General features: G+C 40.3%; 1 long non-coding RNA gene across 1 annotated transcript; it reads left to right on the forward strand.

Moving 5' to 3' along the window:
• The first annotated feature begins 7,172 nt into the window (after positions 1-7,172).
• LOC138154720 (uncharacterized) lies at positions 7,173-25,264 on the forward strand. The gene is made up of 4 exons (XR_011166669.1): positions 7,173-7,602; positions 17,918-18,032; positions 21,082-21,129; positions 22,484-25,264. It is a non-coding gene; the product is annotated as an uncharacterized lncRNA (long non-coding RNA).
• The last annotated feature ends 1,794 nt before the right edge of the window (positions 25,265-27,058 follow it).

Below are 27,058 nucleotides of genomic sequence, written 5' to 3' on the forward strand. Positions count from 1 at the left end.
TCTCCGGTGATGTTTCCCTTCTAATTTTAAGTGCTTTGGTTGTATTTTTGTGTGTGTGCAAAAACCTTAATATTTTGTATAATCAGAATTGTCATCTTATCTTCCATCATCCTCTCCATCACTTGTTTGGTCATGAATTCTTCCTCTAGTCAAAGATCTCACAGGTCATCTCTTCCTTGCTTCTTGAATGTGTTTATGATGTCATTTCATTTTTCAGCTATGTATCTCTTTGGAACTTAGCACAATACATGAGAGGAGCTGTATGCGGCTGATACCTAATTTCTGCCAGACTGCTCTTCAGTTTTCCCAGTAATTTTTTTTTCAAATAGTGAGTCTCTGAAAATTAGTTGAAAAAACTGGCATGCTCAGTGCCTAGATGATGCATAGGGAGTGGCAGGGATTGGCCAATGCCCTCAAGCATTTGAAAGAATTGTCATATGGAAGAAGGAGTTGACTCTTTGCTCTAAGGGCAAAACAGGATACAATAAGGAAGTTGCAGACATTCAAACAAACTACAAAGGACCTATGAAAGAAGATGTTATGGTTTTACATGTGTACATACACACATATATTAAACATATACACATATGTGCATAGATATGTGTGTGTGAGAGAGAGAGAAATGGTAACCTTCTCTAGTGCAGGGTTAAAAGGGAGGGAGTGAGACAGCTCAAAACTTAAAATGTAACAAAAAAAATTTAATTTAATTTAATTTTCTAAAAAAAAGGAAATTGAAGAGAGGCATATTTCAGCTAAGTATAAGGATAAACTTTCTAACCATCAAAACTCTTCAAACATAATGAAATGCTATGGAAAGCAGTGAGATCCCTCATCACTGGAGCTCTTCACATCGAGACCTCATGACCACTTGTCAGGAATGTTATAGAGAAGATTCTAAGTTAAATAGAGGTTCGAATACATAATGTTAGAGGTCTCTTCCAACTCTGAAATTCAGTGATTTGGTGAAAACTTATGCCAATTCATGCAGAATCCCTTGAAGTACTGAATTATGAGAGAAAGTGTGACATGGTGGAAGGAGGATTGAATTTACAGTCAGAGGACCTGGGTTTCAGCCTAGAGTCGGACACTGGACTTAGAGTCTGGAAGACCCGAATTCAAATCCAACCTTAGATATTTACTCTGTGACCTTGAGCAAGTCACTTAACCTCTATTTATCTCAGTTTTCTCAACAGTAAAGTGAGGACAATAATGGCACCTGCCTCCTAGAGTGCTTGTGAGGATAAAATGAGATATTTGTAAAGAGCTTTGCAAATCTTAAATTGCTATATAAATGCTAGTTATTATCTTTGTTATTGTTATTAATCTTGCCAGGATCACACACTTAGAAAGTGGTAACCCCAAGATTCAGACTCAGGCCCTTTAACTCCAAGATTAACCCTTTTCTACTGTACATCTGTCTTATATAATTACACTGGTCTTCTTATAGGTTTATTGTGGAGATTGAATGAGATAACATGCAAAGTCCTATGTAAATATGAACGGTTATTATCCTATGCTAGGTACTGAAGGAGATACAAAGATTAAGGATGTTAGTTGCTATTCCCATGGAACACACACCTTCTGAGGAAATAAGACACACCAATAATTTGTATGTTCTGTCTTATGTTGTGGAGCCTTAATATAGTATAATAATACAATTGCAAAATATGCAGATAAAGATTTATAAGAGGCTATGCAGGGAGGGGCTGTGATCTATACCAGTGGAGGAAGCGATAACAATAATGGTATTTATAAAGAGCTTTACTCTTTAGTCATAGTTGTCATTCAATAGTGTCTGACTCATGGACCAAAACATTTTCTTGACAAAGATACTGGAGTGGTTTGCCATTTCCTTCTCCAGTGAATTAAGGTAAACAGAGGTTAAGTGATTTGCCTAGGATTGTACTTTTTTTTTTTTAGTTTCTAATTAGAAGTAGGTTTTAATCATGACTAATGTAGAAGTATGTCTAACATGATTGTATGTGTGATTCATTGCTCCATTAAGGAAGGGGGATGGGAAGGAGGAAGGGAAAAAATTTGGAACTCAAAATCTTATAAAAATGAATGTTGAAAACTATCTTTAGGGGCAGCCAGGTAGCACAGCAAGTAAGAGCACCGGCTCCAGTGTTGGGATGACCTGGATCAAATCTGGGCTCAGATACTCAGCACCACACCCACAAATAATTGGCCATGTAACCTTGAGCAAGTTACTTAACCCCGATTGCTTAAAAAAAAAAAACTACCTTTACATGTAATTGGAAAAAATGAAATACTATTAAGTGGGGGGGGGGAGAAGTAGGTTTCAATTATAGAAGTTGGAATTTTGTACTCAATCTCATTTAAATGAGATCCACAAAAAGTTCACATCACTTTTTTTTTCTAATAAGTCTCTCTTGTAATCAAGAAAAACATTCTTTAAAAAAAAAAAAAGAAAGAAACATTTCCAACTCTCTACATGGAAGCAAGTAAAGAAAAAGAGAAAACACAGTCCGATTTGAACTCAGGTCTCTCTGACCATCCATTGACCCACCTAGCTACTGTGGTTTTAATGTTTACAAAGCATTTTACATGTATTATCTTATTTGTTCTTTACAACAACCTTGTGAGGTAGGTGATATTACTCCCATTTTGCAGTTGAGAAAACTGTGGCTAAAAGAGTGCCTTGTGCAACATTGCATATCTAGACAGTGTTTGAGACAGGATTCAAACTCAGATCTTCATGACTCTTAAGTCCAACACTATCTACTTTACCACCTACTTGCGTATACCAATGAGATCAAGGATCCATCAAATGTCCCTTTAACAAGCAGAAACATTCATGATCATTCTGGTGACCTTTGAACTAGATTCGAGGTATTAGAAATTTATTATTTATGTCATTGATCATAAGATCACAGATTCAGAGTTGGGAGGAATCTTAGAGGTCAGTTAGACCACCACCCCCAATTTAGCAGAAGAATCTCAGAGGAAGATCTGGGCTAAGCTTGGGCACCTCAGAGGATGGGAAATGTTGGAACTGCCCTCAAGGCAGTGAATTTTTAGGTTATCTGGGGAAGTCTAGCAGTGAGTCTTGCATCCCTAAGCCCTGATGGAGTGTTTGTCCAGGATCTGGGATCCATTGGGTCCTACCCACCATCTTCCCACAACTCCAACTTCACCCACCCCCTGCCCAAGAATTTTTTTTAAAGTAAGGTCTGATTCAACCTGTTTCCCTGTTCAGTATGAGATCAAAGAAATACCACCAGAATTATAACCAATGGAGTAAGCAACTAGAAAGAAGGAACAAAACAAAACAAAACACGAAAGAGAGAGAGCAAGTAGTTTGCTCCAGTCTGCATTCAGACTCTGTAGTTCTTTTCTCTGGATGTGGATATCCCTTTCCATCATGTGTCTTTTGGAGTTGTCTTCTAACCTGAGAGGAACCCAGTCTATCAAAGCTAGTAGTCACAGATCCAATGTGTCTAAAATTGTGTACAAAGTTCTGCTGGTTCTGCTCTCCTCACTCAGCATCAGTTTATATAAGTCTCTCCAAGGTTATTATGAAGTCTGTCTTCTCATTTCTTTTTTTTTTCTCCTCATTTTTTTAAGCATTCAGGGTTAAGTAACTTGCTCAAGGTTACATGGCCAGGTGTTTCTGGGTGGGTGCTAAGTGTCTGAGCCCAGGATTAGATCCCCAGGTCATCCTGACACTGGAGCCAGTGCTCTTGCTGTGCTACCTGGCCACCCCCTCTCCTCATTTCTTAAAGCACAATAGTATTTCATTACATTCATATACCACAACTTGTTTAGCCATTCCCCAATTGATGGTCATTCCCTTGATCTCCAGTTCTTTGCCACCACAAAAAGAGTTGCTATAAATATTTTTGTATATACGGGTCCTCCTCCTACTTGTATGATCTCTTTGAGATACAGCCCTAGAAATGGTATTGCTGGGTCAAAGTGTGCACTTTTTTATAGCCCTTTGGGCATAGTTCCAAATGGCTCTCCAGAATGGTTGGATCTGTTCACAACTCCATCAACAATGCATTAGTGTTCCAATTTTTCCACATCCTCTCCAGCATTTGTCATTTTCCTGTTTTTAGTTGACCAGTTTTTATAACATAAAAGATATCTTTTGTGCAGAAGCCCATTTTTTTCAATTTTTCATCATTCTCAATTTAACCAACACCAACAAACATGAACATTTCCATAGACAAATAGCAGAAAAATAGAATTTTATGTGAGACCATGAATCTATTGTGTATAGCTTCTTTTTAAAAGAATATAATGAATTCACCACATCAATTTCAAAGCTGTCCTGTTTGTAGCTGTCTCCCTCTGAACTTCCTTCTGTTTTTTTTCTGTACATTTTTTAATGCCCCATGACACTTTTTTCTTTTTTTTCCCTGTCATCCCTATCACTAGTCCAGATCTCCCAGCTGAATCTCCCTCCAAAAATAATTTTTTTAAACCTTCCTTGTATCAATAGCCAAGCAAAACAAATTCATATATTGGCCAAGTAAAAAAATACATATTTTATTATGCACTTTATAATTCATTATCTCTCTGTCAAAGGGTATGAAGAGAAAGTTCTCAGGGAAGAAATCCAAACTAATAATCATTTAGGTAATATGCTTTATGACTGATCCCCTGGAGTTATGCTTTGAGAGAAATTATTATTTTTCTATTATATTAATAATTATTTAATTAATATTGAGGGTTTTTTTCCCTTTATTTCTTCATTCAGGGACCAGACCCTGAAGGCCAATCAGTCAGTATCTGAAGGACATTGCTGATAGATGAGATTGCCCTCCCCACCCAGAAAAATCTAATCTAGGTGAATTATTGCCCTAAAAACATTAGACTCATGCCCTTGAAACCCATCAGATATTCAGAGTGATCTGGGTGGAGATGGATGCCTTTGTCCAGATAGCTGGAGAGAGCTGAGTCTTAGAGTCAAGCCAGTTTTCTGGAGGAGGAACTGAAGGTTTTCAGCCCACCTCTAGACCACCCCCTCATTAAATGTTCACCAATCAGGGTTAATTGCCTGCCAGGAGCACCTACTTTTCCAAAGATATTTAAGCATTCGATGATCTCCATGGATTTGTATTTGGTTGCCAAGAGAGACCACTGACCATCAGTTTATTATTTACTAGTCTAATTAATAAATTGATTGCTAATTATCTAGAAACTCTGTCTCCTGGGCTTTTCATTCACCTCAGTTTGGTCATTACATTAGGGTTCTTGGTTTTTCCAAGTTGTTTTTCTTTACAATGTTATAGTCCTTGTAGCGGCAAGCACCCCAGTGTCCCCAGGGTGCCTGCTCACACAGGTTCTTGGATCTGCTTTGATAAAGGAAAGCAACTCAAAATGGGTTAACAAGCTTACTTTAATCAGTCAGACCATATATCGTTTACCTTGTTCAGGGCAAAAAGGTCAGCACCCCGAACTTCAAAGTATACAGGCAGAATTATCAAGACAGAAACAGATCAAGTAGACAGCTTTCCAAACTGTCCAGCCATTACATCCATACCCAATCAACATCTGGGTTTTTCAAAGCTGGGGGACTCTCAACAACGGCTTCCCAGAATTCAGATCAAATCACAGAACACTTCTCAAAGTGAGTCCCCAAAACAAAGCTACACATCAGGGCTTATATAGCCTTCTCCTGGCTCAGAGAATGTAACAACCTTATTGACCCACTGGCCAATCAAAAAGTATCTACTGAAAAACAAGCCTCCCTCCCCCGGCTTCTGGTGCACTTTAGCCTAGGGGCAGGGAAGATCTTCCAAATTTGCATTCCCATTACAGTCGTTTCATAGATTGTTTCACAGTTTTTATTTACTCTGCATCTTTCACAGAGATCTTCCAGTTCCCTCTGCAGCTATCCATTTTGTTATTTTTCATGGCACAATGATATTCCATTACCTTCACATACTACATAATTTGGGGGCGGAGCCAAGATGGTGGAGTAGGCAGAGTAGAAGCACTACATAATTTGTATGGACATTACCCAATTTATAGATACTACTTTGGTTGCTAGTTCTTTGCTATGACCAAAAAAAAAGTGTTAGTAGGAATAATTTTGTATAGACAAGTCTCTTCCCTCTTTTTGTTATCTCTTTAGATATATGCCTAGTAGCTGGACCCCCAAATCAGAGGCTATTCATAATTATGTGATTTTGTTTGTTTGTTTGGCTTTGTTACAAATTGTTTTCCAGAATGACTGGACCAACTTATAGTTCCCCCAAGAAAACATTTGTGTGCCTGTCCTCCCAAAGCTCCTCCAAAAATTTTCATTTCCTTTTGTTGTCATCTTTATCATGGTTATGGGTGTGAGGTAAAACCTCAAGATTTATTTGCATTTCTTTAATAATTAATCATATGACGCATTTCATCATATTTGGTGATAGCTTGCATTTCTTCTTTTGAAAATTGCTTAATATATATACTTTGACTATTGGGAAATGTCTATTGTTGGTATATGAGTCAATTCCCTATCTTTCATGGCTTTCAGATCTTTATAAGATAAATTTGTTACAAAGATTAGTTAATTATTTCGCTTCTAATGTGAAATGCATTAATTCTGTTTGTACGAAGGCTTTTCAATTTGTCTATTTTAACTCTTGTGGTCTTCTCTATCCCTAGCTTAGTTAAGAACTTTCCCTATTCACAGCGAAGAAAGGTATCACCTTTCAAATTCCTCTAAATTGTTTATGATTTGTTTATAAAACTTGTCTTTATATCAGGTTCCTGTTTATATTTAGGGCTTACTGTAGTGTCTGGTGTGAGAAATTGGTCTAAACCTAATTTAACCAGACTGCTTTTTCAATTTTCCTAGTAGATTTTATTGAACAGCAAGTTCTTCCTTACCTTAGTATTTGGATTCTTTGTGTTTGTTTAACACTACACCATGTGCATCTGTTTCTGAATGTTATGTACTTAATATGTTCCACTGATCAAAATTTTTAAACCAGTAGTTAAGAGTTTTGATGATTATTTGTCTCCCAGAAAAATATATTTTGAGAGCTTTCATTGTTTAAAATTGAGACTCCTCAGACATTTTTGGTTTCCACAAACAAATGAAGAAAAGCAGATAGTTTAAACACAAACTTTATTGACCACAACACAATAACATTAAAATCAATAAAGGATATTTGAAGAAAAGATTCATACTTAAAGGGAGACTAATATAAGCCAAAAGCAGACATGAGTAAAATAAGAAATCATACAAACTGAGATAGCTGATTCATTGACTCCTACTCAAATTCTAATCATTATTAGTCAGGTAATAAATCTGGTATCAAACACTATAAAAATAGGGTTCTGGAAGGAGGGGGCATCTCAGATCATGAAGAAGGTCTGAGGTCCACTTCATTAGAGGGGACCAGGTTCCTTTAATAAAGAGCTTTGGCTCGAGCTCTGCCTCAGTATCTCTTTTGGTCATTGGGGTAATTTTTATCCTCACATTTCTGGTGAACAGTGAAGGGATGGGAGAACAGAATTACCACCTCCTTTTGCTTTCCCACCTGCAAGGGACCCAAGAGATTTCACCATTGACTCACCAACAGACTCAAACCCTGAGAGGTTGGACTCCCCTTGCCTACATTCTCCAAGCCTGAGGTAAGTCTCTCCAAGCTGCAGATTGGCGAGTCTACCTTTATTTCAAAATTCTTATCATTTAAGTAAAGTCCCTAATTGAGTTAAAAGGGACCATTCAAATTTATGGTTGATTTATCTGAGTATATAAACTCTTGAGCACTTAAAGTATCTTATGGCCGTCATTTTACTTTTTAAAATGTAAACCAGTTTTTCTTCCCCATTTTTTCTTTCACTTTACCAGAAACTACTCAGTTTTGACAGTCGAAATAAGTTAATTGCTTTTTCTCTTAAAACCACTGGATAGTGGGGAGTTTTGCTAATATTAATTTTGCTAAAGTACAATTGGTTCTTAATTAAAAGGATAGTTTACAAGCTTGGTTTCTGGATTTCTTCAACTACCTATTAAGCACTACATAAAAGGGGGAAAGGGGAAATGGCAACACTGTCAGCAGTTGTGCTTATGACTGCAGCAATGTACTTCGATTCCAATTGCAGAAAGTAGGGGCTAATGATGTATCCTGTAACCCTTTAATAGGAGAGGAAGGTCCTTAGTAGCTTTCATGGTATTAGGCTGATTTCAGCCACACAGGGCCGTTGTGAGCAGCTTGCAGCAGGAGTGGCTTTGAAAGTAAGGGTGGCCAATTTGAAAGCAATGAAAAGCCATGAATGAGCATAGCCATAAATGATCAAGGATACCAGCAGTTAGGGACTCCTTGGGATCTCTTAGTATTATGAGTCTGGACATCAAGTCCATGACTAGATCTCCAGAAGCCTTTCATAAGGGCTGAAGGGGATTGAACCATGTGACTCTTCAGGACAGAGACCCCTATCTCCCAAATCCTAAAAATATAGGGTCCACATTTAGGCCCACATAAGAAGTTTCCATAGACCAACCACTTGATTCTAGTTACTGATAAAGAACCTTTGGGCTCTAACTGACTGATCTTGAAGCCTTAGAGCTTTGGTACTAAAAATTAAGAATTTGAAAGCCTTTGAAAAATTTGCCAGAACAGAGTCATAATTTGAGTGTTAGCTATAGGAAAGATGAAGATTACCTCCCTTAATTCACATTCAAAGCAGAGTGGGGGCAGTGGGGGGAGAGGGGAGAAGAAGGAGCATGGTGGGGGGAACATCTCTAGCACCTTCATTAGAGGAACTTCTCCGACTGAATAAGGAGAAAAGGCTTGGTACCTCAGGAATGTAGTCCAATCCTTTTAAGGGAAGTTCCTCTAAGGAGTGTCACTCTTGGTCAGAGATGCCCACAGGAAAGATCGTGTCAAGCATAAGCATTCCTACAGGATCCCCATTAGGAAAGTTTTAACAGACTGGGATAAGGGTGGGCTCCCTACCCAACAGAGGATGCCTAGAGACAGAGCTATTAAGCTATGTAAAGTTTGGTATGAAACTACAAAGGGTGTAGAACAGGGGTGGGGAACCCATGGCCTCAGGACCACATATAGTCCTCTAGGCCCTCAAGTGGAACTCTTTCACTGAATCCAGATCTCACAGAATAAATCCCCTTAATAAAAGGATTTGTTCTATAAAATATGAACTCAGTCAAAAGGCCGCACTCAAAGACCTAGAAGGCCACATGTGGCCTTGAGGTCTCAGGTTCCCCACCCCTGGTGTAGAGGGATGGTTTTGGCCAAAGTATGGAACTTTTGATTCTCCTCCTCTTAAAGAATTAGGGAATTGGGGCAGCTAGGTGGTGCAGTGAATAGAGCACTGGCCCTGGAGTCAGGAGGACCTGAATTCAAATCTGGCTTCAGATACTTGACACTTACTAGCTATGTGACCTTGGGCAAGTCACTTAACCCCAATTGCCCTGCTTTCCCCCCTCCAAAAAGCCAGAAAAAGAGAAGAATTAGGGAATTTCATTGAGAAATTTCCTAAAACTAGTAGGAAGCAGGTGAATTACTGGTTTTACTGGGAGGCACTGTCTAAAGACAGTCAGCCTTCATCTGTTTATGGAGTTCCACTTTGTGTTCCACTTTTTTCTTCTGTTCCTCCTGCTTATGTGCCTTGTAAAGCTTCCCCGGATCCCATAAAAAAATTCAAAAAAAGGAATCTCTTGCTGCTACTTTTCCACTTATGGACAGGGTACATCAAGCATCGAGGGGAGGTCTTGTATATATTAAAGAACACAATCCTTTTAGACCTTCAGACCTCTCTAACTGGAGCAAAGATTACCCCTAGATTCGATGAGGATTCCTTTGCAGGTATTGATCAATTTAAAGTTGTCTTTCATGACTATAGTCCAACTTGGAGTGATTTGACAGATTTCATGGAGACTCTGTTTTCTCCAAGAGAAAGAGCAGGTGTTATTGAAGTCATGAATAGCCAAATTGTGGGTCCAAGAAGGGAACCTGGCCAGTACAAGGTCCCCAATGGGATCCTAACCAAACCACATAACTACAATGTGCTAGGGATACTTTGCTTAGGAGTATGGAATTTTTGGCTGAACGGTCAAATAATTTCAGCAAATTTCAGGAGACCATTCAAGAAAGGGGTGAGACCTCCTTTAGATTTTATGACAGGTTATGTAAGAGTGGAAAGTGTTACACTAGATTAGATCCCCTAAATCAATGGGATTCCAGGATTATTAACGCAGCCTTTGTCGATCAATAATTGCTTAAGACCAAGGACTATTTTCTCAAGTATTACCCAGACCAGCATGAAAAACCCATATGGTAACTTCCAGGCAATTGCACAGCATGTTTATGGAGGAAAAGGGTCAACAAAAGATAATGCTGATGTCGGAGAGAAGTTCAAACAGAGAAGTCAGCCTAAGTTTCTCCTGGCAAATGTTCAGAGCCTTAACCACCCAGCACCATTTTTCCAGTCTCCTAAAGGTAACAGAGATTGTTCTTATTTTGGGAAAAGGTCACTATGCCAGAGATCGTATGAAAAGATGGGACGTGAGAAATTGACCTCAGAGGCAAGATTATGTTCTTCCAAGGGAGAACAGGTTCAGACAGCCTTTAAATCAGGTTGAGGTGGTTAATAGGCATAGAAGAGTCCAGGAACAAAATGACAGATGATATGAACAGGAAGGTTTTGATTCATGAAGGTACAGGGGAAAGGCAGGGAATAGTGTTTCTTCCACTACTTGCCTCTGTTATCCCTGCCTCTGCCTCTCCCCTAACTGGGGATCCCAGCATCGTTCTGACAATTGCAGATGTTTCACATGTTTGCAACTCATTCAGTTTTCATTCAGAAACAAAGTTTTGACTGTACAGTTATTCAATCCATATAAATAATGGGGATAAAGGGAACGCCACTAGACATCCCCCTCTTATCTCCATAAGAGGTGACAGTGGGCTCCCTGTCTGTATTGCATTCATTGTTAAGGGTATCTAATGCACCTACTAGCCTGTTGGGAAGAAATCTTTTGTGTAAATTTAACCCCACGTTTTCACATATTCCAGATAATACTTTAACTTTACAAGTGCCAAATAGTCCAGCCTTTTTGTTCCCATTTTTTACTGTTGTATTTACTGATTTTTTAAATGATGGGATCTTCTCCCTTTTTCCTATGGCATTAGTCTAACATGATTGCAATAATAGCCCTAACATTCCTTCTGATGTCCCAAGTTCTTTGTGGGCCACTTCTTCCACCAATGTGGACCTTTTAAAGACAACAGATCCAGTTACTATTGCTACCAAAGCGGGGCCGCCACCATCAGTGCTTCAGTATCCCCTGACTAGGAAAGCCATTGAAAGTATTGCTTCTATCATTGGCTCCTTAATAGAGCAAGGGATTATGTTTCCATGCAGGCAGATCTCCCTGCAACATTCCTATACTGCCTGTTATAAAACCTAAACCAGGCCCTGTTGAAAACCTGTTTACAAGTTTGTTAAAGATTTGTGTGTCATTAATGCATATGTTATAGCAAGGTATCCTTGTGTTGTGCCCAGCCCTGCTACAATTGTCCCTTCTGTTCCCCATGATGCCACCTGTTTTTCAGTAATAGATCTACATGCTGCATTTTTCAGTAGTCCCATAATCTCTGAATCCAGATATCTGTCCTCATTTACTAGGAATAATCAGACATGGACATGGACTCATTCGCCTCAAGGTTATGTTGAGTCTGCTACTCTGTTCTCAAATTCTACAGCAAGATTTAGCCTCTCTTGTCTTCACAGATTCAGTTCTAGTCCAATAGATTGATGATTATGGGTCCAAGAGGTCAGGGAACCTGGCCAATTCAAGATCCCCAATGAGATCTTAACCAACCCACATAGCTGCAACATGGTAGGGACGACTTGATTAGGGGTATGGAACTTTTGGCTGAAAAACCAGATAATCTCCTTGCCTCCCTTACTGCTGCTATCTGCTGGAAGGGTAGTCATCATCTTCTCTTCCGGTTTTACCACTGTGGGCACGAGGGCTCTAGGTCAAAGGCACAGTGGTGTAAGCCTCAGGTTTTGTCTTGGGTTTGTTCTATTTGTTGGCACATACTCTCTTTCCAAGAAATGCATACAAGCAATGCAACACCTGTCAGTGCCCAAGACGAGAAGCAAGTACATGCTTCTTGAGGAGCTGTGGATAGTACCATCATCAGTGGATTCCCTCATTTGGTGAAATAACTAAACTTCTTGTTTAATCTTCTTATTAAAGAATAAACTCCAGAGCCTCTGCAACTTGAACCTGAGCAACTCACCACTCTCACGGAACTTAAAAAGGCATTGATGCCTGCTCCAGCTCTAGGACTCCCAGACTCCAGTAACATTCTTTTTGTGTGTGAACGAATGGCGGTGGCTTCTGGTGTCCTCACACAATCATTGGGATCCACTACGTTCTCTGTAGTTTATTATTCAGCTCAACTGGAGAGTGTAGCTGCTGGTGCACCACCCTGGCTTCAGGTTGTCGTGGGGCCACTGCCCTTTTAGGGGAGGAGGCATCTGACCTGGTACTGGGAAATCCTTTAACCATTCGGTATCCTCATAAGGTCAAGGCTTTATTGCTACACCACCACACCCAAGCCTTTTCTGATCAAAGGTTTGCCAGATATGAAGTGACTTTACTTGGAAGGAATGGAGCTCTGTCCTTAATCCAGCAACATTGCTCCCTGACCTTCCTACCTCAGGTGAGCCTTCACATAACTGTGCCTCTATTGTTGACTTGGCTAAGAAGCCTCCTAAGTGACCTTGTTGATGTCCAACTGTTGAGGTTTAGGGGTGCTGGAACCTCAAAAAAGCGATGCAGGTCTTGCCTCGAATGAATTCAACCCAAACCTTCTTTCAGCCAAAGACAAGGTTTATTAGAACACCAGTCAGGGTGGAGGAGATTCTAAACATCCGTCATATTGGCCAGACTCTTAAGGAATCTGAGCACTTTAATGGAGGAAAGATGGATCTTTTATACAGAAGACTGTGGGAACTGAGAAGGTCTAGATGGAATTAAAGGTGGGAAGTGCCCAAAAGGGGGGCAATGTGGAGGTAACTGACAATGAAGGGCTGGGCTAGGTTAGAGGTAATAGAGAATTGGGAGATTGGGCAGAGGCCACAATGAAAGGTCAGTCGAGAGGATTACTGGGATGGATCAGAGACTTGACCATGTGGGAAAATTTAAGGAAAGTTGTGGGAGTGGGTTCCCCAGGGCCTGCACCCTGTCACCACTGGATAATCCAGATTTGATCCCTATACTGATGGCTTCTCTTTAATGAAACCTAGTGCCTGTCATGCACAGACTACCTCCTCCTTGAAAAAATTTTCTTCTCCATGGATAGGTTATAGTAACACATACACACACAGAGATATGCGTGTATACATATATATGTATGTGTGTACAAATATGTATGTACACATATGTAACGCTTATCAAAGTAGGAAGACTTTCTAGGATGCAAAGAAGAGAGCTATCATTTTGCTTCTGGCATATTATGTTAGGATCACAAATAAGACTTCCATCCATTTCAGCCTTACAGTTAAAAAGGTACAAGCAGAACCTGTACAAGCAGAAGCATTAAGGCCACAGGTAGCATCAGAACGTCTGTCAAGGGAGACCTATGTCTCTGAGTAGCCTTTCCTGCTTGCCAGCAGTTTCTATCCATAGGGAAAGAAATAAGGAAGTTGCCTTTGCCTTCCCTGTACAAGGGCAGATGTAATTTAAAGAGAAAATATCTCCATGGCAAACATCAGACCTTAATCCATCGAAAGCCATTGTGAAATACAAAAGCACAAAGCTAGTAAATGGTAAAATAATGAAAGTCATCCATACCCACTGGAGCAAAGGTGACTCTTTTATATCTAAAAGAGTCTTATTAAGAAATTATTCTTATTAAGAAAGCCCTCAGAAGAATCCACTAAGAACACTGATCATAAAATGGTGCAGGTTTTATGTGTGAGTGATGGATCCATGAGTCCTTTGCTCCTATCCTTACGGCTGTTGGAGCTGTCAGCAGGACTTGAAATGGTCCCTTCCAGGCAGGCTCGATTCCACTGATGAAAGGTCTGATGAAAATTCTTAAGGTAGTCAACAAATGAGAGTCTCAGAGTTCAGTGGCCTGGTCTGTACCACAGTTCCTATTTGCTAAAAGTTCCTTCAGTCTGTGCTGTACCTCCCAAATGTAGGAGGAAACAGAAGGATCCCCTCTAAGCAGCGAGGTGTACACTAAAGAAAAAGATTTCTATTTTATAGGAGGGTGTCTAAAAAACATTTCATAAGGGGAGATGTGACATTCCCCCTTGGTCTACTTCTGAGACCAAGGGAGAACATCAGGTCATTTCAAATGAGTTTCAGAACACCATTTTCCAATAAGGGATTTCAATTCCTTCTTCATACACTCAATCTAACCAGAACTCAGGGGATGATACAAAGTATGGAATTTAGGGGAAATTCCAAGGTTGGAATACACTTGGGAGAGAACAGAGTCAGTAAACTGAGCTCCTCTATCAATCTGGGCAGGTGGGCCACATCTGGGGACAATTTCCTTAAGCAACATTTTAGTAACAAAAGCAGCAGTGACTTTTGAAATAAGGAAAGCTTCTACACCCCAAGTCAGTTGATCAACTATAACCAAACAGTGTTTTAGATGTCCTGCCTTGGGCATGTTTATAAAGTCTATTTGTAAATGCTCAAAAGTATTTTTTTTATAATTTTTTTAAGCAATTGGGGTTAAGTAACTTGCTCAAGGTTACACGGCCAGTTATTTCTGGGTGTGGTGCTAAGTATCTGAGCCTGGATTCAATCCCCAGGTCATCCCGACACTGGAGCCAGTGCTCTTACTCTCTGAGCCACCTAGCCGCCCCTAGCATTTTTTAGTATAAGTACATTTTTAGTATATTTTTTGAGTGACACTCAGAAAATAGCACAGTTTGAGTATTTTTTTTTAGTATAAATATATATTTTTGAATATAAGTAGTATAAGCAATGGGACAACCCCAAAAGCTGTAGTCTTAACAGCATATTGATTAAAGACTAGACAGATGGGACAAATTTGAAGTTATATGGGTGGCAACTGGGGTGAGACCATGATTAATTGGATTGACTATTCCCTGTGTACCATAATGACCACCAGAATGAACTGAAAGATATGCCTGATGATAAAAACTCCAGGGAAGGAATGGTTTACCTTCAGGAGTAACCCAGACCCCCAAGACCTGTTCCCCATTGTACTGCTGCTTCCATTTCTCCATTTCAGCCTCATCGTTGGGAAGTGGCTGCCAGTGAGTAGGGTCAGGGCTGCTTGAAGGCCTCTCTAAAGATGATGAAGAATCTCGAAGAGGGAAAACAAGAGTACATCCTTCCACAGCTGCAGACTTGGCAGCTTCATCCTCTCGGGCATCTCCAAGGGAAACGGGATCATTTCCATCAGCACGAGCAGAACGATGAACAAGCAAGTGCTCTGGACAGTTGTACGGCAGAAAGAAGGTTTCTGATTAAGTCCAAACTGGCTATGACTTTACCAAAGGAAGTAACAAATCCTTGTTGTAACCACAATGTCCCAATTGTATGGTATATTCCAAAAGCATAAGGAGAGTCTGTGTTCATAGTGACACCTTTGCCAGTAGCAAGGACGCAGGCTGGGTGGGAGCAATCAGTTCACTGGCCTGAGCACTGAGATGCGGAGGGACTTCTTCCACTGATGGTAGCTCACCCTATGCCAAATTTTTCTCTCTGTGTAAACAAAAGGAAGACTGCAGATTCTGGAACATATATCCCAGAAGTGAAGTGCAATTTTACTTCCACTGTTCCTGATGTTAATAGTTTCCTCTTTTGTACATGCACTGACCAAAAGCCTGTATGACAATCATAATTTTTCTTTAGCAACTGTCACCTATAATGGGTGCAGTGTCACTAATTGAACTGTCAAAATTCCTGAACTGCATTGGGGTAACCCCTCGGAATTTTTTTATCTGTGCTGATGTTGCCTTTTCTCCCTCCCACCAGGATGGTATGGGATGTGTGGGCTGGTTTATCTGATACTATCTGTGACTGTACTAATAGTTTTATAGGATCAGTAGAAACAAGATCAGCTAGGACCATGGGAGCATGGTGGCATCATCAGAAATGAAGTAATTTTGGAGATGGCAATCCTGTGGCAAAGCAGGGTGCTGGTTGTTGCTTTCTGTGGGCCCTCATTCCTAGTCTAGGTATGACTGCAGGAACCTGTCTGCTACACTAGAGAGTCTTGCCCAAGACACCTCTGCTGTCATTTGACATACCACTGCTGCTATTTCAGGGCTACAGGCAGAAACTGACTCTGTGACTCATGGCAGTGGAGAACCAAATGACAGGAAGGGGTCTGTGCTGTCATTAATCAATCTCACTGTTCTTATTCATGGTGATATCCTTACTCCCATACATGAACTTCAGAGGATTCTGAAAGACACTCAGCAAATAGTACAGTAGACTCATTCACCTGCAACCCTTCATCCTGGGGTCTTGGATTGCCTCTCTCTTTCAGGGTGGAGGAATTTTTGCATTGATTCCTAAATGGATCTCAGCCACTTGGTGTACTATTATTCTTTTCTGGGTATGCATTAATTTTGTACAATGTGTGCTCCCAAGTTAGCTACCAGAAGTGCATCTAAAGTTTGTCCTTCGATTGTTTTCTTTTCTCTTCTCTTATCTCTAAAGCCATTAATGGATTCTCCTTCAGTTTCTACTCCCTCAGATATCTCTCTATGCAAGAGAGAAGCTGGTGTTTCATCTACCCTTCCTGTAATGCTTCCTGAGAGATTAGATTGTATTTCAACTCCTCCTAATACTATGAAAGTTACTTGTGATGTCTGTAGGGATCTTGCTTATGACTTCCATTATGGAGCCTGTACTTGTGAAAGCTGCAAGACATTTTTTTTTTTGCAGAGTGCAGAAAGAAGACTGTTTTCAAATGCTCTTCTTCTGATAATAATTGTCCTCTCTCTTATATACAAAAATGTCCAGCCTGAATACTGAAGAAATGCTTCCAAATAAGAATGACAAGTAAGCAAAAGCAGATCAGAGACCCTGGTTCTTCATTACCATCTCAACTTTTTCAAAGCTTAAAGAAATTGCAGGGACCCAATGTTTCCAGTTGACCTAAAGCAACTAGTGCATGATCCCTCCAAACTGTCAAGTTATGGGAGATTGTTGAAAATTTTAATACTTATTTTAAGGACCAACAAGATGCTTTATCTCAGCGGGCCATAACCCTAACAACAGAAATTGGTCAAATTTTAGACCTCTGGATAGAACTTTGTTTCTTTTTTTTTTCCACTTATCCTTAAGTTCCCATTTTCTTTGTTACTCCAGGCTTTCACAGACTTTTGCTTACTTGCCTACTTATCCAGTATGACTTCCTCACTGAGGAGAGATTCCCCACTGTTTATGCCATGTCATGTCAGAAGATGAACAGATTCAAGATCTCAGTGGCAAACTGATTCCCTCTGCTGTTTCAACAGAGGACTCAAGTCACAATCAGAAACTCCTTTTTGTTCCCATCAGCTCATCCAGTCCTCCCTTTTCATCCCCTGATATGGCATGGAATGTATATATACTTTTTTTCAAAAGTATTGATGAATACTGTTCTGTTGTTTCTTTCGAACATGTTTGTCTGGTGTGTGGGAGTATGTCCTCTCTTGGCCATAATTATGAAGCCCTTGCTTGTGGGCCATGTGCCATGTTCTTTAGTCACCACCTTAAGAAGAAGAGACCATTTCTATATAAAGGGGAATCCAATTGTCCCATTACTCTCTGCACCAGAAGATGTTCTGTGAGCTGACTACAAAAATGTTATAGTGTGGGTATGAAGTCGCAGTCTTGGACATGGCCAAACTAGATAGGGCCAGGTTTTATTCTTTGACTCATCTCCTCAGGATTGTGACTGAAGCTTCTGTCTCTTCCTTGCAGCTGCCTTCTTCCACTCTGAAAGAAGATCCTACTGCTTTTGTTTTACCCACTGTTCCCCCGATTCATCTCGTGTTCATTCTTCATTATTGCCTCCTATATCTGCATCTGGGATGAGGTGAGTGTTCCACAACAACTGCTTTGGTGCATTTGTGGTGGATTTGCTGTGGGCTATCACTATGGAGCTCTGTGTTGTGAGAGTTGTGGGAACTTTTTTAAGACCCTTTCAAGGAAGCTGCAGAGACCCATATTTCACTTGAACGATAATTGTTCAATAACTTTTGCTATCTGCCTCAGTGGTGCTGCCAGTTGCCTAAAAAAGTGTCACCTTCAGGGCATGCACCTTGGAGCCCATTGGGTTGTGTCTTCTGCAAAGCATCACGAAATATTCATGAGAGGTGTTGACTTAAATCTTCTGCCATCAACACCCTCATGTTCATCATTATCATCATCATCATAGCCCTCTCCACAAATACTTCCTAATCCACCTATTCCTAAACCTGCAGTGACCAGAATTTTGAAGCTTCTTCAAGTCTCCTACTTCAGTTTTTGCTGTACCACCGACAGCAATGACTGATAATTCTTTTAGAACTCAATCTATTCCTTATTTCTCTCTACTCCCTATATTACAGCCATCTAAGACTGTTTGTGTTGTCTGCAGAGATGTTGCCTCTTATTACCGTAATGGAGTGACTGTCACAATTGTTTAAATAGCTTTCACAAAATCAAGAGATCTTCAGATCCCATGTGTAGGGCAAACAATGCTTGCACTGCTGCCCTTCACCAAATGTCCTATGGTCTCCCGTTATGTATCTTGTAGGACACATTTTAGTAAGAGGCACCCGCCTGTCCCCCATGATTCTTGGTTAGTGAGAGCATCACACCAGACATTTGTTATTATGTTTAGTATACTAAGTGTTATTGCTTAATCAAATAGAGCATAATCAGTATGTTACAAGTTGTGCCCATGTCCCCCTTTACTAATGTCATTTTTGCACCTCAGTAAGGGGACGGCCCCCTACTGATCTTGTATCACACATGAAGGACTGCCCATGCATTCAGATTGTAATGATCCAAAGAAAGATTAGGGTCCTTCTGTGGATCAAAGCAGGAAATGAGAGAGTTGATTCATTGAGGACTCCTACTAAAGCTCTAATCGGTATTAGTCAGTTCATTGTGATTCAGTAAGTAATGATTGTTAGTAATCATGTTAATATATTCATCTGATAATACCTATTTAGTCAATCACCTAATAATAGGTATAAGAATAAGCAGTGTATTCATCCATATTTTGTATAAGTTACGAAGGAATATAGATTCTAATAGGAGGCCCCTACAATAGGCCTCAGACTTTACTGTGATGGTCAGTACTCGTTTACCAGCTATGGAGCTTACTTACACAGCCACAAGAATGCTGAAACAGATGTCTCCATCCTGTTTTACTCAAATTCCATGACTAAACCAAGCATGGCTGGTAGCACAGTTTGGAAAGTATATGTAGCTTGTACCATCTCCTCTTGCCTAATCTAAGGAGGAGACCATTCATCTTATGACCATCTAATTAGTGAAGATACTTCTTGCTTCACCCAACCCATGACCCTACTGACTTACCATTTTTGCTTATTTTAGCTTATGCGTTACATATCAACCAACAGAATTATTCCGTATTTTGTATAGTCACTCTAGGATGTCTAGGCAATAAATCTGGTATCAAACCCTATCAAAATAGGGCACTGGAAAGAGGAAGCATCTCAGATCATGAGGAAAGTCTGAGATTCACTTCATTAGAGAGGGCCAGGTTTCTTTAATAAAGTGCTTTGGCTCATAGTTCTGTCTCAGTTTCTCTTTTAGTCGTTTGAGGTAATTTTTATCCCAACAGAACCATGGGAAAAAATTTCATCTAAGAAAAAGACAACAATGAGACAAAATGCCAAAACCTTATTAGGATTGAAGATTACATGAACATCTGTTACTATCATGGATACATCACAGTAGTGACATGTCTGACTATATCTTCTGTGATAACTAAATTCAGGCAATAATCCTTCATAGGAAAAATCTTTTAAGTATTTAATCTTGAAGGAGTTTGGTATCTGGTTGCAGAGAATATTGCATCACAGGAAAGACAAAAAAAAATCCTGAGAGTAAAAAGGAGAATTCTAGTAAAGCCAGATGGTGACAACATCTAGACATGGCTTCTACAAAGCCCTGAGGAAGAAAGGGCAGACAGACAAATCAAAGCCCAGTATTATGGGGTATGATCTGCTGATTAGAAAAGAGGGAGGGAGCTTGCTTCCTTTATTATCTGTGCTGGGAAGAAGAGAGTGGAAATGCATTCATTTGTGTGGGCTTCTTGAGAATGTCTCCAACATGGCAGTTTTGTTTTTGCTTCTTTTTAGGGGGTAGTGGTCATTTCTAGTCCAATTAAAAGCCCTTAATGAATCTCTGCTATCATATACCAAAGTTTTCTGTTAACTCAATAATAACTATGTCTTATTACTAACTGCACAAGCCCCAAGATGTTAGAGATTCCCAGCTTTACATTAAGGTTGGGACTAACTATCTGAAATACACTTACCAGAAAACAACCTCTACAAACATGAATTTAAATCCTTGAGGGATTTGTGCTGTTCATCACAAAGATGACATTGTAGAGGGAGCATCTGGGATCCACTATAGGTCTGATGTGTCAACTTATCTCAGAAGTCTTAAACTAGTAGGCTACAGTGATTTTTTAAAATTGTTTTTGATTTTTTTTGTCAAGATTTCTAGTATTAGCACAACTTTGTTCAATGAAAACCTTGCAAACAAAAACTTAGCCAAACAAGAGCACAGAATCAATAAAAACTTTTCATTGGGATAGAAAAGGAAATAGGTAATATTGGAAACATTCTCAACAACCGTTCCCGAAATGAGTGCATTTCAACTCTCTTCTTCCTCAAATACAATATGGGAAGGAAATTCCTCCTTATTTGAGTTACTACCTACAATCAAGGATAAGCTGCACGTGGGGAACCCTGCCATTGGTAGCTTTTGGCTCTCACGTTACAGTTTCCCCACCTCTCTTGGCCAAAGTTCTCCACAGTCTCACAGCCTACTTGGCCAGCAGTCAGTCCAAGTTCCTGATTAGCTTAATTTCTTGTTATCCTGGGTTGCTTCCTCATCAGGTCCTGGAACTGAAGGCAACAAGCACGACAAGCAAGTGTGACTGTGTGGTAAGATTTAGGTATTTAAAAGCTTTCCCTCCCACGTTCAGAATCTTAGCCACCTCCAGGGTGTGGTCACCCTTGTCAGACCTTCTTCTCCTCCTACTACAAAGACCTCAAGGAGTGATTTTCTCTTTGCCAATATTTTTACCCTATTCCTTGGCAGGAGATTCTCTGAGAAACTTGCATTCTGAGTAATACCTGAATATAGGTCAGAAACTTGTTACACAGCCTAGAGCAAAGGAAGGAAAAAAACAGACCCACTTCAGTTCACCTTTTAGGAAACTTACAAAATTATTAATAATCAAAACCAAAATATTCTCACTTTCATCTCATAGTCCCCAACTCAGAATAAAATCCTAGCTATATTCTATTGAAGTACAGCCCTCTCTCCTGCTTTTAATTCTGTTTATTCCTAGATTTTCCCTGACATCCTCCATTACACTTTCCTTACACATGCAATTAATATGCATTCTCACATTACAAAGAAAACATAATCCATCATAGCTTTTTATATAAGGCTAAATCTGGAAAAAAGAAATTGCTTAAAGAAATAGAGAAAATTATATAGAATGCACCTACCCGCAAGAGAGGGACATACGGGGTTTTAAGGGAAGACTGGAACCTCTGGTAGGGGGGGTTGCCACACCCTTTTCAAGGCTGCTTTCCACCTTTGATATCTACCTGCCACCCAATTCTCACCTGTGTCTTGAAAAAGCTATAGCATGTGCAGCAGCTACACCCCAAAAAACCATTTCAGCAGACAGGTTAAACCAGGTTGAGGATAATAGATAGGCCTCAAACACATCGGCTAGTTAGGACGGTGTCTGCTCCAAGTATGTGAAGATTTCCTCTGGCAAAATAGGAGGATGTGAACAATTTGTTCCAATAGATCATAAAGGCAGTAGAAGCTTGCTCTGCTGAGGGCTTAGAGCTTAGTTAGACACCAGAGTCATCCACTGCATTCTGGCCCATCACCATTTGTCTTGACTTTCATCTTGCTATTAGACTTCGATGACTGGAATAGAGTGAGGCTAATGACTTCATGCAACTCTGACTCACTTGAATCTAATTTATGTGAGAGTCAAAAGACATCACCCATACTATTTTTACTGGCCTCAAGTCCTGTGGTGATGGGCAAGGAACAAAGAAGTGGTGCAGATACACTGGGAGCTGTAGTCACAATGCTGCACACAGGAGGCCAGGGCCGTATGGTCATCTTCACATTGGACTGATTCTGAGTGTCTAAGCAGCCTTTTTTAAGGATAGCACTGCTCACCTCCTGGCATGAGGAAAGGGCTTGAAAAGGTGCCCTAGAAATTGTGTTTCACCTAACCTAACCCTGGTCTGCTTACCATGGCAGGTGAAGATCCTACCCTGTGACCAAAACACAGAAAAATGAACAAAAACTTTTGCAAAGATGTTTCCACTCACCATTAGCACATGGAATGTGCATGGATTTATGGACAAGAAATCCAGTAGATCTGAAAGACAAAAAGTTCTTGTTGCAAGGGAACTCAGCAGGTATTGCATCAAAATAGAAGCCCTGAGTGAAACAAGGCTGGCAAATGAAGACCAGCTTACCAAGGATGCAGCTAGATACATTTTTTAGAGTTATCCCAGTGATGGGGAGTGCTGTGAAACTGGTATAGGTTTCACAATCAGATCTAATTTAGTCAACAAGCTTGTACGCCTCCCAAGAAGAATGAACCACAGGCTCATGACAATGCAATTGGCACTTTCAGAAAAGCTCCATGCAACTATCGTCAGTGTATATGTTCCCACCATGATAAACCCTGATGAGGTCAAAGAAAGATTTTATTGAGACCTGGAGACCCCCATCATCGATGTGCTGAAAGAGGACAAGCTTATAATTCTGAGTGACTTTAATGCACAGACTACCAGCAATTAATTGGAGACGGAGAGTCAAATGACGCCAAGGGTATTAAATCTAGTTATTTAGAAGAATGGTGACCTCAAAAGAAATGGGGAAGTTAGGAAGAAGAGTGGATTTAAAGGCAAAAATTAGTTCTGTTTTGGACATAATGCATTTCAGGTGTCTGTTGTAAGTGTCCAGTGGACAAGTGAAACCCAAGGGAAGAATAAAGTCTAGAAGTGTGAAGTTTGCAGTCATCTGCACTACAGATGATACCCAAGCCTATAGGACCTGATGAGGTTGATAACAACAACAATAATAGTAGTGATATAATAGTGATAAGGACATGATCCTGGAGAGATGGGCTGAACACTTCTGCAATGTGTTTTCAACAGATCATCATCAACCAATGCTAAAGCCACTGACCATGTACCTCAGGCTGAAGTCAATCCCTCTCTAGCCAAGAAGAGGTTTCAAATGTCATTAGACTCCTCTTGATGGGGTACAGGCTGTGGGAAACCCCTTGAACCCTGATTGAATCTTCCCACTTGATGAGGCATTTGCCTGAGGCCATAAGCCTTTCATTATTGCTAGGCCCAGATCTGTTACTCTAAACCTAGCCTAACCCTCCATGGTCCAGCTACTTTCCACCCTTAACCTATCAAAATATCTATACCTAAATCTGTTACCCTTAAACTAGCCTAACCCTCCACAGTCTTTCATCTCCAGGTAGCCTTCAGCTACTTCCCACCTTTAATCCCATTACTGGAGTCTGACCTCAGTTCCATCAAAGATCCTCCTTAGACTCTTCTTCAAGACCTCCCCAAACTCCTCCTCTAGATCACCCCTAAATCTTCCCACAATCTTTCTGTATATAAGAGCCATCTTGCCTCCATGAAAGGCTAAGAGCAATCTAGCACATACTCCTTCTGTGTCAGATTATTCTGACCTGCTTGTCCAATACCAGCATCACAGATACTTAGGCTCCTTAAGAGTCTACCCATTATGGCAAATCTTTAATAAACTTTGCTTTACTTTGGCTGAGAAAAAACTTGAGTCAAATTCATTCAGCGGGACCCAGCATGTTGATATTTTGGGGTCTTGAGCACCCCTAAACCCTAAATCTCAACATATGATTCCCTGAACCTCAACACCCTCACAAGGCAAAGCATTTGGTGCTGATTCTATTCCAGCAGAGATATACAAAGCAGGGTATCCACTGCTCATACAGAAGCTAACTGAAATATTCTAAGTTATATGGCAAGAGGACCTTATCCCCCAGATTTCAAGGATGCCTCCATTGTCCATCTCTATAAAGGAAAATTATTTAACCCGAAAGGGTTACAAGCTCAGACTACAGTGGAAGAAGAATTGGTACATGACTTTCTGTTTGCAGATGATTATGCACTCAATGCATCCCCTGAGGTTGAGATACAACAGAATATGGATCAATTCTCTGTTGTTTGTGCTAATTTTGGCCTAACCATTAACACCAAGAAAACACAGGTGCTCCACCAGCCAGCACTACATCATCCATGTATTAACCATCAGTTATAGCAAATGAAGAAATTTTGAATGCTGAGGATAAGTTCTGAGAGGGAATTGTTATGAATAACCAATGATTTGGGAAAAATCCAAAGTTTTCCCTTTTTCTAAAGTCCTCATTTCAAAACTCAGTCTCTAAAGATCATTGCTGATGAGACTGAATTAACTTTTTCCTCAATCTTGGTCAGACCCCACCCAAGCTTATAAGGAATTTAAGGTGGAGAAGACCCTTGTGCTCTATACAGATTTGAGTAGGGGTAATTCTTTAATTAGATTGTCCAAGGCTGGGCAATTTGGAAGTAAATGACATGATCAAAATTATATCCCCAGTTCCTCATGAGAATAGGTTCACCTCTGTCATAATATTCATTTTTCTTATTAATTGTTAATCTATAAAAGTCGATTTCCATCTGCTGGAATACCCACTTGTCCAGGAACACATGAGACTCAAGGAGTGGTCATGATTCCTCTTTGATTGTGAGAGGACAATGAGCCCTTTTGTTCACCATTTGCTAGCTATGGTTGATAAAATTGATTATAATTCTTCCCAAAATTCTCTCAGAATTATTTTTTCTCACCACAGTTCACTTACGTCAGCAGTATACTTTCCAGGAATGTACACATAGATGGTGTACACATTGCCAGAGCCAGCTCAGTATTTGGAGGGCTCCAAAGGAAAGTGTGGGAGAGAAAAGTTATTAGGCTGCCTCCCAAACTGAAGGTCTACAGAGCCGTTGTGCTAATTTCCTTGTATGCCTGTAAAACCTGCTCGGGAACTGAATCGCTTCCATTTGAATTGCCTCAGGAAGATTCCAAAGATCACCTGGCAAGATAAGGTATTGGACACTGGGGTCCTTTCTCAAGCTGAACTGCCAGGCTTTCAAACCCTACTGCAGAGAGCAAAATTGTAATAGGATGGCGGAGTTGTTTGAATGCCAAAATACACTTGCTTAACAGGCTATTTTATGGAGAACTCACACAAGGCAAGTGCTTACACACACACACACACACACACACACACACACACACACACACACAGGACATTCTCAAAGTCTCTCTGAAGAATTTTGGAATTCATTGTGAGACATGAGAGACACAGGACTGCCCAGCATGACGCACCCACATCAAAGAAAGCACTGTGCTCTATGAGCAAAGCAAAATTGAAGCAGCTCAAAAGAAACTTGAGAGGCACAAATTTAGGGACATCTCCACTGCAAATGTCCAAAAGGGCTATCTGTGCCCAACCTGTGGTAGAGTGCTTCAAACTCATATTGGTCCGAAGAGTCAGTCAGACACGTTGTACCTTGACGCCATCAGTATGAAGGACAACAACCAACCAGCAAGAGAGAAGAGGGAAGGATTTGGGAGAATGAGACCTTTCACAGTTTTTCCTGTCAAAGGTCACAGCCAGCATCCTTCCAGCCACCCAGAGTACTTTTGTCAGGCAGAGCAACAAGCACTGGAAAGCTGTAACTGGATCAATGATCTATTGTTATTCTCTACTCAAAGCATCAGCCACAGTACTGTACCATACTCCAAACTAGAACCTCTTCTATTGCTATCTAGTTCAAAAAGTCTTAGCTCAGGAACTCTAACCCTTACACAGTGTTCTCAGTACTCTTGGTCCCTCCCAGGGTAGAAAGAGAAAACCGTATTCTGGGATTATCATTCCCCAAACTCACCAATATATTTCTGAACCTTTTTCCCCACCTTTAATTCCACAAGTATAACCTGCAACGCCAGTGTTTCTACTAAGCAATCTTTAAGCTATGACAATGTGCTGTAGGAATTTGGCTCTCTGCCCTTGCCACCTTGGGTAGTCAAAAGATACCTTGGGATACACCCAAGCCCTTTACCACTTAATTGTCCTTTTTATTTGATTCTTCCCAGGATTTGTCTCTTCCTCAAGAATCCCCTCCACCAAATGCCAGTCTCCTGGGAAATGAAGAACTGGAAACTTCTCCCAATGAATGATGCTTAAGTGTAAACATTTTGGGAGTCAAAGTCAGATAGCCATGTCCCTATCATGTAGCAGTTATTAGAAGACTAAAACTCTCAAAACCAGTTTCTAGAAGACAGTCTCCACCGCCATTTTCCATCCATCAAGGTTGGTAAACCTGGAACCCTAACTAACTTCCCTGAAAGCCTCCACTCCAGCCTCATAGTAGTGATTGTTTTCAGGATACAGGAAAATAGTAAACAGAAAATAGTAATTTCCTGACTAATTGGCCTGTTCTTCAGGCTATGTATCTTCATCTTCTCTGGCAGTTTCATTCACATAGTCAGGCACAAGCTTCCTGCGGGTTCAAAGATAGCAAGGCTATGGCCAAATCCAGGCAAGATTCTTCTTTCACCTCTACCTTTTCTTCCATAGCAAGGGTCCTGCTTTCTTAAAGCTACCACCAATTGTTCTTTGAGGTTTTTCTTTCTTCCCAACTATATTAGAGAATAAATAAGTTTCATAGCTTCTCCAAATTACAGTAATTCTCTGGTCTCCACTGCCTCAAGGCCACAAAT

Source organism: Petaurus breviceps, unplaced genomic scaffold (assembly GCF_028583685.1).
Source record: "Petaurus breviceps papuanus isolate PSGF00001 unplaced genomic scaffold, PetGlider_PUasm1.0 91133, whole genome shotgun sequence".
Taxonomy (NCBI): domain Eukaryota; kingdom Metazoa; phylum Chordata; class Mammalia; order Diprotodontia; family Petauridae; genus Petaurus; species Petaurus breviceps.